This window comes from Oryctolagus cuniculus, chromosome 15, assembly GCF_964237555.1.
Source record: "Oryctolagus cuniculus chromosome 15, mOryCun1.1, whole genome shotgun sequence".
NCBI lineage: Eukaryota > Metazoa > Chordata > Mammalia > Lagomorpha > Leporidae > Oryctolagus > Oryctolagus cuniculus.
The window spans coordinates 28505749-28522468 of record NC_091446.1 but is presented as its reverse complement, the minus strand read 5'-3'; the positions used below and the strand labels follow the sequence as shown (position 1 = coordinate 28522468).

The 16720-nt window shown below is 42.9% G+C and overlaps 1 protein-coding gene and 1 pseudogene across 20 annotated transcripts in view; one reads left to right on the top strand and one right to left on the bottom strand.

The window, feature by feature from the left end:
• The window catches only part of BTRC (beta-transducin repeat containing E3 ubiquitin protein ligase), a 224338-nt gene that overhangs the window by 61748 nt on the left and 145870 nt on the right, over window positions 1-16720 (top strand). The gene's annotated exons all lie outside the window — the stretch shown is intronic.
• On the bottom strand, window positions 1983-16686 carry LOC108178436 (large ribosomal subunit protein eL8-like; annotated as a pseudogene).

Sequence of the window (16720 nt, the reverse complement as noted above, 5' to 3'; positions counted from 1 at the left end):
AGCAGCCATTTGGGGGGTGAACGAACAGAAAAAGAGGGCATTTCTCTCTGTCTCTCTCTCTAAAAATAATAAAAAAAAAAATAAAAAAATAAGGTATATGTAGTTATGGAAGAAAGAGATGAGAATAGCAGTGTTGACATTGCCACCAGTTGACAGATTCTGGGTATGTAGCCAAAGGAACTTAGTGAAGGTGAACTTGTAACATAGATGAGCAAAGTAGATGTAGTGAAAATGTGTGGATGTCCCAGAGGAAAAACTTGATCTTCTGAACAAGGTAGGCATTGTGGCACCAGTGAGTTACGCTGCTGTTTGCGGACTCCTATATCCCCTTTTGGAGTGCCTGTTTGAGTCCTCGCTATTCCATTTCCTGTCCAGCTTCCAGCTGATGGACCCTCGGAAGCAGCAGAAGATGGCTCAAGTACTTGGGCCCCTGCCACCCACATCAGAGATCAGGATGAAGTTCGAGGATCCTGGTTGTTGCCTGGCTTAGCCTGGCTGTTGTGGGCATTTTGAGGGTGAATCAGCAGATGGAAGATCTCTCTGTTTCTCTGACTCTCCCTCTCTTTCTGTCACTGTGCTTTTCAAATAAATAAATAGATCTTTAAAAAAAAAAAAAAAAAGACCTAGAGATGTTTCACAGTATTGTTAAGTACAAGGATAAAATGTCAGAAGCTAATATAAACTTAGAATAAAAGTTTGCCAAGGCATGGAAAAGATTCTTGCTTTGTATGTTTGTGGAGATTTTTGAATCTGTGCTGGAATGATTTTCATCAGGCTTTGAAAATTTTTAGTATCTTTTCAAGGTTGCTTTTGCCCCATTTTCTCATGTTTTCCTTCTGGGAATCCAACACATTTTTGTTCAGTTTTCACTTTGTCATTGTCATTTATTTCTTAAATTCTCTGCATTTTTCTATCTTTAATCTCTGGTTCAATCCAGTGTTTTTTTACTAGCCCTTCTTTGTTTTTAATAATCTTTACTTTGCAACCATTTTTTTTTTTTTAAGTTTTTAAAATTTATTTGAAAGGTAGAGTTACAGGCCGGCGCTGCGGCTCACTAGGCTAATCCTCCGCCTTGTGGCGCCGGCACACCGGGTTCTAGTCCCGGTCGGGGCGCCGGATTCTGTCCCGGTTGCCCCTCTTCCAGGCCAGCCCTCTGCTGTGGCCAGGGAGTGCAGTGGAGGATGGCCCAGGTGCTTGGGCCCTGCACCCCATGGGAGACCAGGAAAAGCACCTGGCTCCTGGCTCCTGCCATCGGATCAGCGCGGTGCGCCGGCCGCAGCGCGCCGGCCGCGGCGGCCATTGGAGGGTGAACCAACGGCAAAAGGAAGACCTTTCTCTCTGTCTCTCTCTCTCACTGTCCACTCTGCCTGTCAAAAAAAAAAAAAAAAAAAAAAAAGGTAGAGTTACAGAGAAGTAGAGGCAGAGAAAGAGGTCTTCTTCACTCTCCAAATGGCTGCAATGGCCAGAGCTGGGCCAGTTTGAACCCAGTAGCCTAGTGCTTCTTCCAGTTCTCCCACATGGATGCAAGGGCCCAAGGATTTGTGCCACCTTGTACTGCTTTCCCAGGCCATAGCCTTTTTTTTTTTTTTTTTTTTTAAGATTTATTTAGAAAGGTAGAGTTACAGAGAGAGGGAGGAAGATACAGAGAGGTAACTTCCATCCACTGGTTCACTCCCTAAATGGGTGCAATGGTCAGGGGTGGGCCGATCCGGAGCCAGGAGCCAGGTGCTTCCTATGAGTCTCCTGCGTGGGCACAGGGCCCAAATACTTGGGTCATCTACCACTGCTTTCCCAGGTGCATTAGCTTGGAGCTGGATTGGAAGTGGAGTAGCCAGGACTTGAACCAACGCCCACATGAGATGCCAGTGATGCAGGCAATAGCTTTACCTGCTTTGCCACAATGCTAGTCCCAAACTCTGTCTTTTTGTAACTTGGCAATGCAAGCCGCAGTTTGGACCCAGAAGTTTTCCTCCTCAATAGTGTCAGATCTTGTCATAACTGTTATTGTGGTTGGTGCTGATGGCTTCCACCAGCTTAGCTAGAATGCCTTTGTCTTCCAAGTTCACTTGCTTGGAGGCAGTGGTGGTACAGCTCTTAGTGTAGACTAGGCGTCCTGGTCTGGCCTTCCACATAGGGTAGGCAGGAAAATGACCAGTTCGTTGGGATCCGCTTCGTGTGCAGCTACGACCAGCTGAGTCTCTTTACTCTCCACCGAGGCAGTGACAGTACTGATCCCTGCTTGAAGGACGAGTGAGCTCTTAGTGGGGACATCCCCTTTGGCAGATGCTTTGTTCCTGCCCACATGAGTGGTCTCTGCTTTCTTGCTTTGTCTCTGGTCTGTACTTGTGGCTCAGCTTAAGCAGTTAAGTAGATGTTTGGCAGTCCAGGGCCTGAGTGCACTGGAGGAGGCACATTCAGCTGCTTGAAGAGGATGGACCTTTGCTGATGCAGCCAGATTGTAGTGCTGCAACAGCCAGAGCCAGGCCAGGCTCAGAGGCCAAGAACTCAACCCAAGTCTCCCATGTGAGTGGCAGGACTGAACTACCTGAGTCATCACCTGCTGACTCCAGGGTGTGATTAGCTGGAAGCTGGAACTTGGAGTGGAACCAGGACTAAACCAGGCACTCAGAGATGGGATGTTGGGTGTCCCAAGCTGTGTCTTAACTGCTATACCAAACACCCACTCCATAAGTGTGTGTGTGTGTGTGTGTGTATATATATATATATATATATATATATACTTTTTTTTTTTTTTTGACAGGCAGAGTTGACAGAGAGAGAGAGAGACAGAGAGAAAGGTCTTCCTTTGCCGTTGGTTCACCCTCCAATGGCCGCCGCGGCCGGCGCGCTGCGGCCGGCGCACCGCGCTGATCCGATGGCAGGAGCCAGGAGCCAGGTGCTTTTCCTGGTCTCCCATGGGGTGCAGGGCCCAAGCACCTGGGCCATCCTCCACTGCACTCCCTGGCCACAGCAGAGGGCTGGCCTGGAAGAGGGGCAACCGGGACAGAATCCGGCGCCCCGACCGGGACTAGAACCCGGTGTGCCGGCGCCGCTAGGCGGAGGATTAGCCTAGTGAGCTGCGGCGCCGGCCTGTGTATGTAAAACTTAAGAGTCAGCAAATGCCTCCAGGGGAACTTGTTGACAGAATGTCTGGTTCACTGTAATTTCTCTTCTGCCTGGGATCAAGACTCCTAAAGTCTTGGCTAAATTAGTTGTTGCCTAATGCCTTCAGTTTTCTATAATCTATTAAACATTTCTTTTTAAGATTTATCTTATTTGAAAGGCAGAGTTACAGAGAGGCAGAGAGAGAGAGAAATTTAGTCTGGTAACAGTTACTACATTATAGCCAAAAGCAAAATCCCAAATATGTATATTTTCATTAATTAATTTTCCACATTTGATTTTAAGCATTCTGAAACTGCAGAAGAATTATAATTAAAATGGAAATAACATTTTTTCCATAAGCCATGTAGGAGTAAAGCATTAACACAATGCTCCATCACCCCTGAATTCAGTGATGTGCATTTCCTACCCACAAAAACATTGTCTTGCATAACCTGATAACAATCATCAGAATAAGGAAATTCATAATGACACATCATTGTCATGTAACCCACAGACCCCTGTTCAGGTTTCTCTGGTAATCTCAATAAATGTCTTTTACAGTGAAAAGATGCAGTGCGAGTCCTGCGTTCCATCTGGTGGCTGTGTCTCTGTGGTCTCCTGACAGTCCTTCAGTGCTTCTTGACTTGGGTGACACTGACAGTTTTAAGGATTATAGGCCAGTTCTTGTGTAGTGTTTTTGAGCTTGCATCTTTCTGATGTTTTTTCTTGATTAGATCCAGGTTGTTTTTCACTGGAATATCAGAGGTGATGCTGTATTCTTATTGCATACTGTGAAGTGACACATGTTTTTTTTTTTTATCTTTTTTTTTTCTTTCTTTTTTTGACATGCAGAGTGGACAGTGAGAGAGAGACAGAGAAAGGTCTTCCTTTACTGTTGGTTCACCCTCCAACGGCCGCCGCGGCCGGTGCGCTGCAGTCGGCGCACCGTGCTGATCCGATGGCAGGAGCCAGGTACTTATCCTGGTCTCCCATGGGGTGCAGGGCCCAAGTACTTGGGCCATCCTCCACTGCACTCCCTGGCCACAGCAGAGAGCTGGCCTGGAAGAGGGGCAACCGGGACAGAATCCGGCGCCCCGACCGGGACTAGAACCTGGTGTGCCAGCGCCGCAAGGTGGAGGATTAGCCTAGTGAGCCGCAGCGCCGGCGACACATGATTTTAATGTGTTGCATTATTGGTAATATAAATGTGATTCTTTTGATTAAGATGCCAACCAGGCTTTTTTCCACTGTGTAATTAGTTTTGTCCGTTGTAATGAGTAAATATTTTGTGTAAAGGTATTTTGAGACTATGTAAATATCCTATTCCTCCTCAAACTCCATTAATGGAGTCATGAATTTGTTTTCTTCAGTGGCTTATTTTATGAGTGATCTCTTGTTACATAACAAATTACCACAAATTGAATGACTTACAATAACAGCATGCATATTTTCATATTTTAGGGTGAACTTTTTAAAAAAGGTTTTTTTTATTTGTTTGAGAGGTAGAATTACAGACAGAAGGAGAGACAGAAAGGTCTTCTCTCCACTGGTTTACTTCCCAAATGGCTGCAACAGCCAGAGCTGAGCCGATCTGTAGCCAGGAGCTTCTCTGGCTCTCCCATGTGAGTGCAGGAGCCAGAGCACTTGGGCATCTTCTGCTTTCCCAGGCCATAAGCAGAGAGCTGGATTGGAAGTGGAGCAGCCAGGACATGAATTTGTGCTGATATGGGATGCTGGCTCTACAAGCAGTGGCTTAGCCTGTTTACCACAGCGCCAGCCCTAGGGGAGGATTTATACGTTTAAACTTGAAGTGACAAATAGTTATTATATGTTGAACATCCCTAATCCAAAGGCCTGAAATCCAAAGTGCTCCAAAATCTAAAACATATTCAGCACTGACATGAAGCCACAAGTGGAAAATTCCATACCCAACCTTATGTGATAGGTCACTGTCGAAACACAGGTGCACTAAAAATATTGTATGAAATTTCCTAGAGGCTATATGTATGAGATTGTATAGAAAACAAAAATGAATTTTATGTTTAGACTTGAATCCCAAGATAGTGTTATGTTCTTGAAAACATTCCCAAATCCAAAATATTTTTAGTTCTAAGCATTTTGAATAAGAGATGATCAACCTATATATAAGGGGATTTCAAATAGCAACTTATAAGCTTTTTTTCATCATAAGTTCCATTGCAGTCCAGATACCTTTCTGATAATACATACCATTTAGTTTTTCACCGAAGAACTGAGTTGTTCTGTGAATTTAACCGTGGCAATGCAGTCTTCTGTTTACATTATTAACTATAGAAAATGGGTGCCCTTTAAATAATTTTCTAAGGTTAAGAAGAAAAAGGAGGTCTGAAGGAGCCAAATCAAGACTGTAAGGTGGATTCTTAATGATTTCCTATTGAAACTCTTGCATAGTTTCCTTCGTTTAATGAGAGGAATGAGCAGGAGCTTTATCATGGTGGTGTAAGAATTGCCTGGTGAAGCTTTCCTAGGCATTTTTCTGCTAAAGCTTTGTTTTGCTAACTCTCACAAAACACTTCCATTATAAGTTTATGTTGTCATTCTTTGGCCTTCCAGAGTCAATGAGCAAAATGGCCTGGAACATCCCCAGAAACTGTTGCCTTGACCTTTGCGCGTGACCAGTCTGGTTTTGCATTGAATATACCATTTTCTTCTTTTAATTAATTAATTAATTTTTTAAAACTTTTATTTAATAAATATAAATTTCCAAAGTACAACTTTTGGATTATAGCATCTTTTTCTCCCCATAACCACTCTCCCACCCGCAACCATCCCATCTTCCACTCCCTCTCCCATCTCATTCTTCATCAAGATTCATTTTCAATTATCTTTATATACAGAAGATCAATTTAGTATATACTAAGTAAAGATTTCAACAGTTTGCACTCACACAGAAACACAAAGTATAAAATATACTGTTTGAGTACTAGTTATACTATTAATTCACATAGTACAACACATTAAGGACAGAGGTCCTACATGGGGATTAAGTGCACAGTGACTCCTGTTGTTGATTTAACAATTGACACTCTTATTTATGACTTCAGTGATTACCCGAGGCTCTTGTCATGAGCTGCCAAGGCTATGGAAGCCTCTTGAGTTCACAAACTCTGACGTTATTTAGACAAGGCCTTAGTCAAAGTGGAAGTTCTCTCCTCCTATCAGAGAAAGGTACCTCCTTCTTTGATGGCCTGTTCTTTCCGCTGGGATCCCACTCACAGAGATCCTTCATTTAGGTCACTTATTTTTAAGGAACACAAATGTCATAAGTAGAACTTCAGGAATATAGTTATTCTTCCCACCATATCTACCCTACCATCCACACTCCCACCCCTTCTCCTCCTCCCTCTCCCTTTCTAGTCCTATTCTCCATTAAGATTCATTTTCAATCAACTTTGTATACAGAAAACTAACTCTATGCTAAGTAAAGATTTCAACAATTTGCACACACAAGCACACACAAAAAAACTTTGAGAACAAGTTTTACAGTTATCTTTCATAATACAACTCATTGAGGACAGAGGTTCTGCATGGGGAGTTAGTGCACAGTGACTCCTGTTGTTAATTTAACAATTAACACTCTTATGTATGACATCAGTGACCACCTGAGGCTCTTGACATGAGCTGCCCAGACTATGTAAGCCTTTTGAATCCACAAACTCCATCGGTATTTAAACAAGGCCATAAGCCTTGCTCACTCCACTAGGGCACAATCCTCCATGCCGGGTCACTCTCCTGGGCATATGTTTCCTCCCATCATTCTACGTGGGCCCTGAAACTCTGTGCCAGGCTCTTACGCATCAGAAATATCTTTCTTAAACTACTTGGATTCCAAAAGCCTGTAGTAGACCACTGTAACCACTGCTGCCACTCAGTATAATGCCTTCTTAGCCTACATTCACCTAGCTGTTGAAGTGAATTGTTCAGGTAGGAAAGAAGAGGGAGAGGTATCAATTAGTATTTTTAAAAATCTTCCTAGTATTTTTATTACCAATGCTTAAAACATTTTTTTTTATATATTTTATTTGTGTAGGGAGGGAGAGGGGAGATCTTCCATTTGCTAATTCACTACATGTCTATGATAGCCAGGGCTGTGCCAGGCTGAAGCCAAAAGGTGAGAGCCCAGTCAGATCTCCCACATGGGTAACAGGGATGCAAGTACTAGAGTCATTGTCTTCTGCCTTTCATGGTGCACATTTAGTAGGAAGCTGGAATCAGAAGCAGAGCCAGGGCTTGAATCTAGACGCTTAGATCTGGGATGCAGATTATTCCAGTTGGCATCTTAACCTGTGCCAACTGTACAGCCCAACACATGCTTTCAGCCTGGTGCATTATTATTAATACAGAAATGAGTTACTCTCACATCTGTGAAATCACTGCAGGTTTATATCCATGCTTTCATGCTATATTTTTACTTATACATTTGCATACCAGAGGTTTAATATCACATCAGATTCATGATTTCTGAGCTTTCCTGCCTTCTCTTCTCCTGCAACACTTTTATTTCCCAGTGTCTAGCATGGTAGTATCATTCTTCAGTCTTTCAAGTTTGAAATCCTGGAGTTACTTCTGACTCCTCTTCCTCCCTTTCTCTTTCTCTCTCTCTATAGATAGATAGATAGATAGATAGATAGATAGATAGATAGATAGATAGATCTCCTTCCTTCCTTCCTTCCTTCCTTCCTTTTTCCTTTTTCTTTCCCTCCTCTCCTCCCTACCCCTCTCCTCCCCTCCCCTTCCTTTTTTTAAGTTTTGTTTCTTTTAGAAAGGCAGAGAAGCAGAGGCAGAGAGAGAAAAAGCTTCCATCTGCTGGTTCAATCTCCAGATGGCCGCAGTGGCCAGGGCTGAGCCAGGCAGAAGCCAGGAATCAGGAGCTTCTTTTGAATCTACCACATGGGTGCAGAGATCCAAGCACTTGGGCCATCTTCTAATGCTTTCCCAGTCACAGCACAGAGCTGGATTGGAAGTGGAGCAGCTGAGAATTGAACAGATGCACGTTTGGATGCCAGCACTGCAGGGAGCCACAAACTCATTCCAGGTCTCCCATGTGGATGACAGGGACCCAACTACTTGAGCTATCACCACTGCTTCCTGGGGTCTGTGTTAGCAGGAAGCTGCAGTCAGCAGCCAGAGCCTGGAATTGAACCCAGACACTGCGATGTGAGACAGGTGTCCTAACAGATATACTAAATGCCTGCAGTTGTCCTTGTTTTGATGTTATTTATTTGAAAGAGTTACACAGAAAGAAGGAGAGGCAGAGAGAGAGAGAGAAAGGTCTTGCATCTGCTGGTTCACTCCCCAGATGGCCACCATGGCTGGAGCTGCGCAAATCTGAAGCCAGGAGCCAGGAGCTTCTTCTGGGTCTCTCACATGGGTGCAGGGGCCCCAGGACTTAGGTCATCTTTCGTTGCTTTCCCAAGTCATAACAGAGAGCTGGATTGGAAGTGGAGCAGCTGGGATTTGAACCATCGCCCATATGGGATGCTGGAACTGCAGGCAGCGGCTTTACCCATATGCCACAGTGCTGGCCCGTGGCTATTCCTTTGATGATTACAGTAGCTACTTGGATGAATTTTAATTTTTTTAGTCAGTCTGGTACCCCTAAACCAGCTCTGGCTCCCTCCTCTCCCCCTTTTAAAGATGTATTTGAAAGAAGAGTTAGTGAAGGGGAGACAGAGACAGAAATCTTCCATCTGCTGGTTCACTTCCCAGATGGCTGCAACAGCTGGAGCAGGGCCGATCAGGAGCCAGGAGCTTCTTCCAGGTCTCCCATGTGGGTGCAGGGGCCCAAGGACTTGGACCATCTTCTACTGCTTTCCCAGGCCACAGCAGAGAGATGGATCGGAAGTGGAGCAGCCAGGACTTGAACCAGTGCCCATATGGGATGCTAGCACTGCAGGCAGAGACTTAACCTACCATACCAGAGCACTAGCCCTACTGTGTCTGACTTTTAAAGTGCCATTTTCACGGAACACTCTCCTATCTATAGTTGCTATTTGTGTTCATTTATCTCCCTAAAATAGGATGTAAACTATTTCAGAGCAGATCTTTGTGGTAATGAGTCTATAAATTTTAGAGACGAACACATTGGGGTCTTGTTTCTGTCATTTACATTAGTCATTATAACTTTTCTGAACTTGGGTTTATTTTCCTCTTAAAGTGAAAATACAAAACTCTTTAAAAGACCATAATATGTAAATGAAATAATATATTTAAATAATCTGCAACAATGTCTGCCAAATAATTTTTGTCTGATAAACTTTAGTTCCCCTCTCCTTGTATTCTACCTGTTTCCATTTCTGGTAATGAAAAATAAATATTTGATTGGTGTATGAATTTATTGATTCTGTGATCCATGTTTCATGATGATGTCCCAGAATATTTTGCAATCGAAATTCATGGAAGCCTGTTCTTCATAATAATGCCACTTTATGCTTTTTTTTAAAAATACTTTGCAGTTTTTAGAACCTTTATATTGGTTTTATTATAACTTTGTGAATTAAACCTAGGCAGATAGGTGATGAGGGGAGGTTATTTTTGGAGTGATCTATATTGGAATTCTTAAAGGTGATCATTGAATTTGTATAGGTAGAAACCAAATGTACATTTTATGGCCTGTGAATACTGCAGTTCTCTTGGCCTGAATTTTTTAGTTGATATAGTAGCGAAAAGGGAATTCTTCTATTCCATGGCTTAAGGACACATAAACTCTCAATGCAGCAATCCTTTTATTGTTGATCATTATAGCTTCTATTACTCCTAGAAGTTGACCAACAGGGACCTGAGTTTAAGAGATTTTGTCATTCAGCTTTCATATAGTAAATGCTGAGGCCAGCCCTTTGCCTGTAGGGCTCTCTATCAGTGAAGAGAATCTGTGACATTACTCCAGGCAGCCAAGTGCAGGGGGAGGAGAGGAAGTTTTCACTGTTCTCTGTGTAAATGAATTTGTGCCGTTGAACCTGATGGGCAGTAGACACTATATTTTTCCTGAAGCACTAAAGACTCTTTGTTGCGACATTTCTATCTTTTTTTCTGATACTTTCAGATAGTAGAAAAGATGATCAAGCACGTGTGTTTTTGTGTGTGTGTGCGCGTGTGTGTGTGCGCATGTGTGTGTGCATGCACATGTGTGCAGGGACTGTGTATGCTTAATAACAGTCATTGTGATAAATTATAATATTTAAATTTTTGATTTTTTCAAAACTGTCTCTTGGAGTGAGGTTAGGTAGAAAATGAGCTGAGAAATAGGTGCTGTGCAGGGCTGGATTTGTATAGAATGGAGACATGGCTGTTAACTAACCTTGCTGTAGCTTTTCAGACTGTGTAGGGGAACTGCCTAAGAAGTAGGTCATTCAAAAGTTCTTTAACAGTTAATAGAAGTTAAATATTTAAACATGAAAGTGTTGTTGCTGGATTGCAGCTTAATATAGAACCTTTTTTAATTAAAGTTTTTAAATATAGAAAGAAAATCTTAGTAATTTAAATATAATTTGGAAGGAGAAACCATAAGGGTGGCCAAAACCCTCAGTAGAAAGCTGTATGCTTGGAAGCTGATCTTGTGGCAGAGCAGATTAAGCCTTGTTTGCAATGCCTTTATCCAATATGAATACTGGTTTGAGTCCTGACTACCCTGCTTCTGATCCACCTCCCTGCTAATGTGCCTGGTAAGGCAACAAAAGATGCCCCAAATACCTGGGTCCTTGCCACCCACATGGGAGATGTGGATGGAGTTGCAAACTCCTGGGTATCTGTCACTTTCTTTCTCTCTGTCATTCTGCTTTTCAAATAAATATTTTTTAAGGGAAAGCTCTGTGTTTTCTGGGTGTTTTAAAGGTAGATTTTATTTTTATTTTTAAAAATAAATTATTTGGGGGCCGGCGCTGTGGCGCAATGGGTTGATGCCCTGGCCTGAAGCGCCAGCATCCTATATGAGTGCTGGTTCAAGACCCAGCTGCTCCACTTCTGATCCAGCTCTTTGCTATGGCCTGGGAAAGCAGTAGAAGATGGCCCAAGTCCTTGGGCCCCTGTACCCACGTGGGATACCCGGAAGAAGCTCCTGTCTCAGGGCTTCGGATCGGCGCAGCTCCTGCCGTTGCGGCCAATTGGGGAGTGAACCATCAGATGGAAGACCCCTTTCTCTTTCTCTCTCTCTCTGCCTCTCCTTTCTCTGTGTAGTTTTGATTTTCAAATAAATAAATAAATCTTAAAAAAAAATAATTTACTTGAGAGGCCAAGAGAGAAAACTTTCCATCTGCTAGTTCACTTCCCAAATGCCCTCAACTCCTGGGGCTGGTCAAGGTAAAAATTGGAAATCAGGCATTGAATCGACATCTCTCCCATGGGTGCCAGGGACCCACCCAGCTACTTGAACCATCATGCGCTCTGCCTCTCAGTGTCTGTATTAGCAGGAAACCAGAGTCAGAAACCCGAGCTGGTTATCACAGTTACTCGGTGTGGGACACAGGCAACTTAACTGAGTCTTAAACACTAAGCCAAACACCTACCCATAAGGGTAAAATTTAAAGAGCATTATTTATTAAATGTAGTGTGACAGAAAAGTCTTAGGTCTGTCAGGAACTGGATGATCAGAATGGTCCTGAAACACAAGCACACACACAAACTATATGAGTTCAGTAACCAAAATGACAGTAATTTCCACTCTGTTACTTACTGCTCAGATTGCCTTTGATTCCCCTCCTTCATTTAGCTAATTTTCCAAAATGGGAAGATAGAAGGGAAGGAGGTAAAGTAAATGAGGTAGCCTCCTCCATTTATTTTGTAATTATATTTTTCCTCAATATTTTTAAGTGACACTTACCAGTATGGGTAAGATTAATTGTTATAATGCAAACTGATTTGAAAATTCATTTTTAAATTGAGCCATAATATATATAAAATCTTATGATAATTAGCAAATCTGACTATATTCAAGTGTAGTTTTCATACCCATACCAATTGTTGTAATAATCAAGAATGCATCCTCTGTGTGGTATTTGCAAGTTAATGCTGTTTTGGAAATCACACTGGTATATCTAGCAGCTTTCTTGGGTATATGTGACTCATTATTGATTATAATTTTATTTTGGAATTTTTGTTTAAAAGGATGGAGTAAGCCTTTTGAAATTTTTCATTGTTTTGAATTTTGTTGGAATATATGGATGAATGAATAACTGGAAAGAAACTCAGATAATTCATCTGAGTAAAAATCTGCAAATCTGTAAAAATAACAGATTGCTATATAAAATGGAGAAGACATATAATTCACAGGAGGAAGGCCTTAAAAACTTACCAAGCAATACTCAGTAATAGAAATAAATATATATCAGGGCCAGCGTTACAGCATAGTGGGTTAAGCCCCACCTGCAACCCCCGCATCCTTTATGGGTATCCGTTTCAGTCCTGGCTGCTCCACTTCCAATCTAGCTCCCTGCTAACATGCCTGGAAATTCAGTAGAAGAGTGCGCAAGTGCTTGGGCTCCTGCTACCCCATGGGAGACCCAGATGAAGCTCCTGGCTCCTGGCTACAGACCAGCCCAGCTCTAGTCATCGCTGCCATTTGGGGAATGAACCAGTGGATGAAAGACACCCCTCCCCTTTTCCCTCTCTCTGTCTTTCAAACAAATAAATAAAACAAATCTTTAAAAGAAAATAAATATTTTAATAAAAAAAGAGTCCCAACTCAAGGGCTTCTGGTTGGCTTCTAGACCCGGCTCTATTGCACATCATGCAGATGGTTTCAGCATGTACTTTGGTTCCAAGGGCCACCTACTGCTTCTGAAGGTAATGCACTGTTTCTCAGGTGCATTAGCAGGGAACTGGATAGGAAGTAGAGCAGCCTGGAATTGAACCAGGGTCCATATGGGACGCTGGCATTGCAGACAGCTGCTTAATGCCCTATGCAACAGTGCCAGTCCCTACTGTTTCCTTTTAATATGAGAATCTGTTGTACTGGAAACCACTGAAAGAGATTGAAATTTGTATAAATAGTTCAGAGGGGCCGGAGCCGCGGCTCAATAGGCTAATCCTCTGCCTTGTGGCGCTGGCACACCAGGTTCTAGTCCCGGTCGGGGCGCTAGATTCTTTCCCGGTTGCCCCTCTTCCAGACCAGCTCTTTGCTGTGGCCAGGGAGTGCAGTGGAGGATGGCCCAAGTGCTTGGGCCCTACACCCCATGGGAGACCAGGAGAAGCACCTGGCTCCTGCCTTCAGATCAGCGCGGTGCGCCGGCCATAGCGCTCCGGCCACGGCAGCCATTGGAGGGTGAACCAATGGCAAAAGGAAGACCTTTCTCTCTGTCTCTCTTTCACTGTCCACTCTGCCTGTCAAAAATAAATAAATACATAGTTCAGAGGAGAAAAACAGTGGGTGTGGATTGGCAGGGTGAAACACAGAAGGAAATAGGGGTAAGGTGAGCATTTGAACAGGGTGTAAGGAAGTTAATGAGCTGGAATGCCAGGACCAGTTGGAAGAACAAAGAAGGCAGTTGAAGTAGGGAGTGGGGAAAGGTCACACTGATAGTGTGCTTGGATTTCATGCAGTGGTATAGAGAGCCATTCTAAATTTTTGATGAGAGTGACATAACAGCGAAGATAATTATTTATTCTGTTTATCTGCTATTTGCAAAATGGATTGTATTTTGAGGTGAAGAAACAATCGAAACAAGTAAAAAAAGAGGAGATTATGTGGCAGTTAGGAAAATTTAGCTGTTTTGCTTGCTGTGCTACCCAGTGATACCTTTCGTGGCTATTCTTTTTGAAATCTGATATCTCTGGATCTAAGGATGGATAGAGTCAAGAGGAATTCTGGACTGAGAGTCTGGGCCAGAAATTTAGTCTTTAATTCTCTACTTTTTAAATTAATGCATGAACAAATACTGAATTTCTTCTGGGTATCAATTGCTTTAACTATAAAAAGAGGATAATGATCTGAAAATGGGGTGTAGATCAGATAATCTTTTGGAGTCCTTTGCAATCTACTGTCCTTATATCAGTTGTAGGTGGTATGAATGATGAATACATTGCTTCCCTTTATTTTTAAATTTTCATGGCAGACAGACCAACACGTCTCCTATCTAGTGGTTCCCTCTCCAGATGCTCACAATAGTCAGGGCTAGGCCCAGCCAAATCCATAGCGGGGAACTCAAATTTGGGTCTCTAATGTGAGTGTCAGGGACTCAACTATTCAGGACATCATCTGCTGCCTTCCCAGGGTATGCATTAGCAAGAAGTTGGATCAGAAACAGAACCAGGACTCAAACCTAGTCACCCCCATATGGATTGCTGGCGCCTCAAGTGGCGTCTTAGCTGCTATTCCAGACACCCACTACTGCTTCCCAATATGAACAGTATGAACTCCACTTTGCTTCCCAATATTAATTTCTATAACTAGAGAGAAAAAAGCCCACAATATTAAATATTTCAAAATCTAATATAAAGCTTAGTGATATCTATATTAGATTTTAATCCATGTACTCCCCCCCCCCCCTTTTTAAGGATTTATTTGAAAGTCAGAGTTACACAGAGAAGGAAAGGCAGAGAGAGAGAGATCTTCCATCCACTGGTTCACTCTGCAGTTGGCTGCAATGGCCAGAGCTGTGCCGATATGAAGCCAGGAGCAGGAGCTTCTTCTGGGTCTACCACTTGGGTGCAGGGGCCCAAGGACTTGGGGCCATCTTCTGCTTTCCCAGGCCATAGCAGAGAGCTGGATCAGAAGTGGAGCAGCCGGGGCTCGAATGAGCGCCAATATGGGATGCTGGCACTGGAGGCAGTGGCTTTACCTGCTATGCTACAGCGCCGGGCCCCATGTACTCCTATTTTAATATGTGCTATGACTAGGTGAACTAGGTCTAGTTTTAGTTTCTTCGTTTTTTAGGATTTATTTTATTTGAATGGCAGAATGATAGAAAAGTGGGGAAAGAGAGAGACATCTTCCATAGATTGGTTCACTACCCAAATGGCCACAATGGCCAAAACTGGTCCAGGCCAAAGCCAGAAACCCAGGGCTCCTTTGGGTCTCCCTATGGATTATAGGGACCTGATTACCTGGATCATCCTCCATTGCCTTCCTAAGCACATTAGCAGAAGCTGGATCAAAAACAGAGCAGCTTGGACTTGAACTGGCGCTCCGATGTGAGATGACAGCATTGTAAGCAGCAGTGTAGCTCACTGCGCCACAACGTTGGCCCCTTGGTATTTAAGTTTTTGGTTTGTTTTTACTTTTTATTAGACTTTAATAGCATTCAAATTGATGGACAAAACTTCCAAGGACAGAACTTTAAGATGGGATATTTTTAGAGGAACAGGAAAATTGTAGAAATTGTTCTGAAGGGTACATTGTTTCTTTGTTGTTGTTTGTTTTTAGATTTACTTAATTCATTTGATAGGGAAGGAGAGGGAGAGCTTCCATATGCTGGTTCTCCATCCAAATAGCTGCAACAGCGAGGTCTGGGCCAGGCCAAAGCCAAGATCCAGTGACTCCATAAGGTCTCCCACATGGGTGGCACTAACTCAAGTATTTGAGCCAATATCCCCTGCTTCCCAGGCACATAAGCAAGGAGCTGGACTGGAAGTAGAATTGCAAGGATTTGAACCAACACTCCAGTAGGGTATGCAGGAATCCCATATAGGGGCTTAACCTGCTGTACCATAACACCTGCCCGCTTCTGGTACAGTGTTTTATAAGACACAGTAGCCTACCAGTGTCATTTACTTGTGACTTGTGTTACTGGCAATTGGAATTGCTACCTTTTGGGGGGGGGGGGACAGGATACATTCTGTACATATTTACACTCTCACACCCACTCGTTTTGTTTAAAAGGCTTTAATACCTGTGGTTTTCTTGATCTCTCCCCTCTACACCCCCAGTGGGTCTGTCTCTCTGACTCTGCTGTTGTTTTCCCTCCTGGTTTGGGTTGTTTCTTGCCCTTGCTTCTCCCTCCTCCCAACCCCCCAACCCCCCAACCCCCCCAACCCATCTGGAAAAATGAAGAGGCAGCTGCTATGGTAACTATGCATTTTGGTTAATGAATAGCAGACTAACAAGATACATAAAACACTTGCAAACTGTGCAGAGAGTTAGTTGTTGTCAAAGCCGGAGGCATACAATACGTTTTCTTCTAAAACAACAACAACAAAAAACACAAAAACCTTCCTGTGGTGTTCTGTTTTCTGATTTGCCATTCCTAACATTGTAATGCTACCATGAAGTATTTGTCTTATTGCTTAGTCTGCACAACGTTTTAACCTGTGGTTGAATTTATGGGAGATGAATTGAGGTGTGTAAAGGAAAGTAATCAATTGAATTAAGAAGTAGATTGCCTTTAGACTCATACAAAGAAGAATAGAGACACAAATTTTTATTAAAACTTGTTTTTTTGACCTATTACCTTTTTTCCTATTGCTTTTTGGCTACTAGTGTTTCTGAGTTTTTCTCTGGGATTAGAACCAGTAAGTAGTACCATTTCTTAAAGATGTTTCTATTGTAAAGGCCAGCTGCAAATGGAGTATTACATTCAGGCAAGCCTTGAAAGTTCCTGTAATCTGTGCCATTCTGTCTCATACTGTCCCATCTCATAGTTGTCCT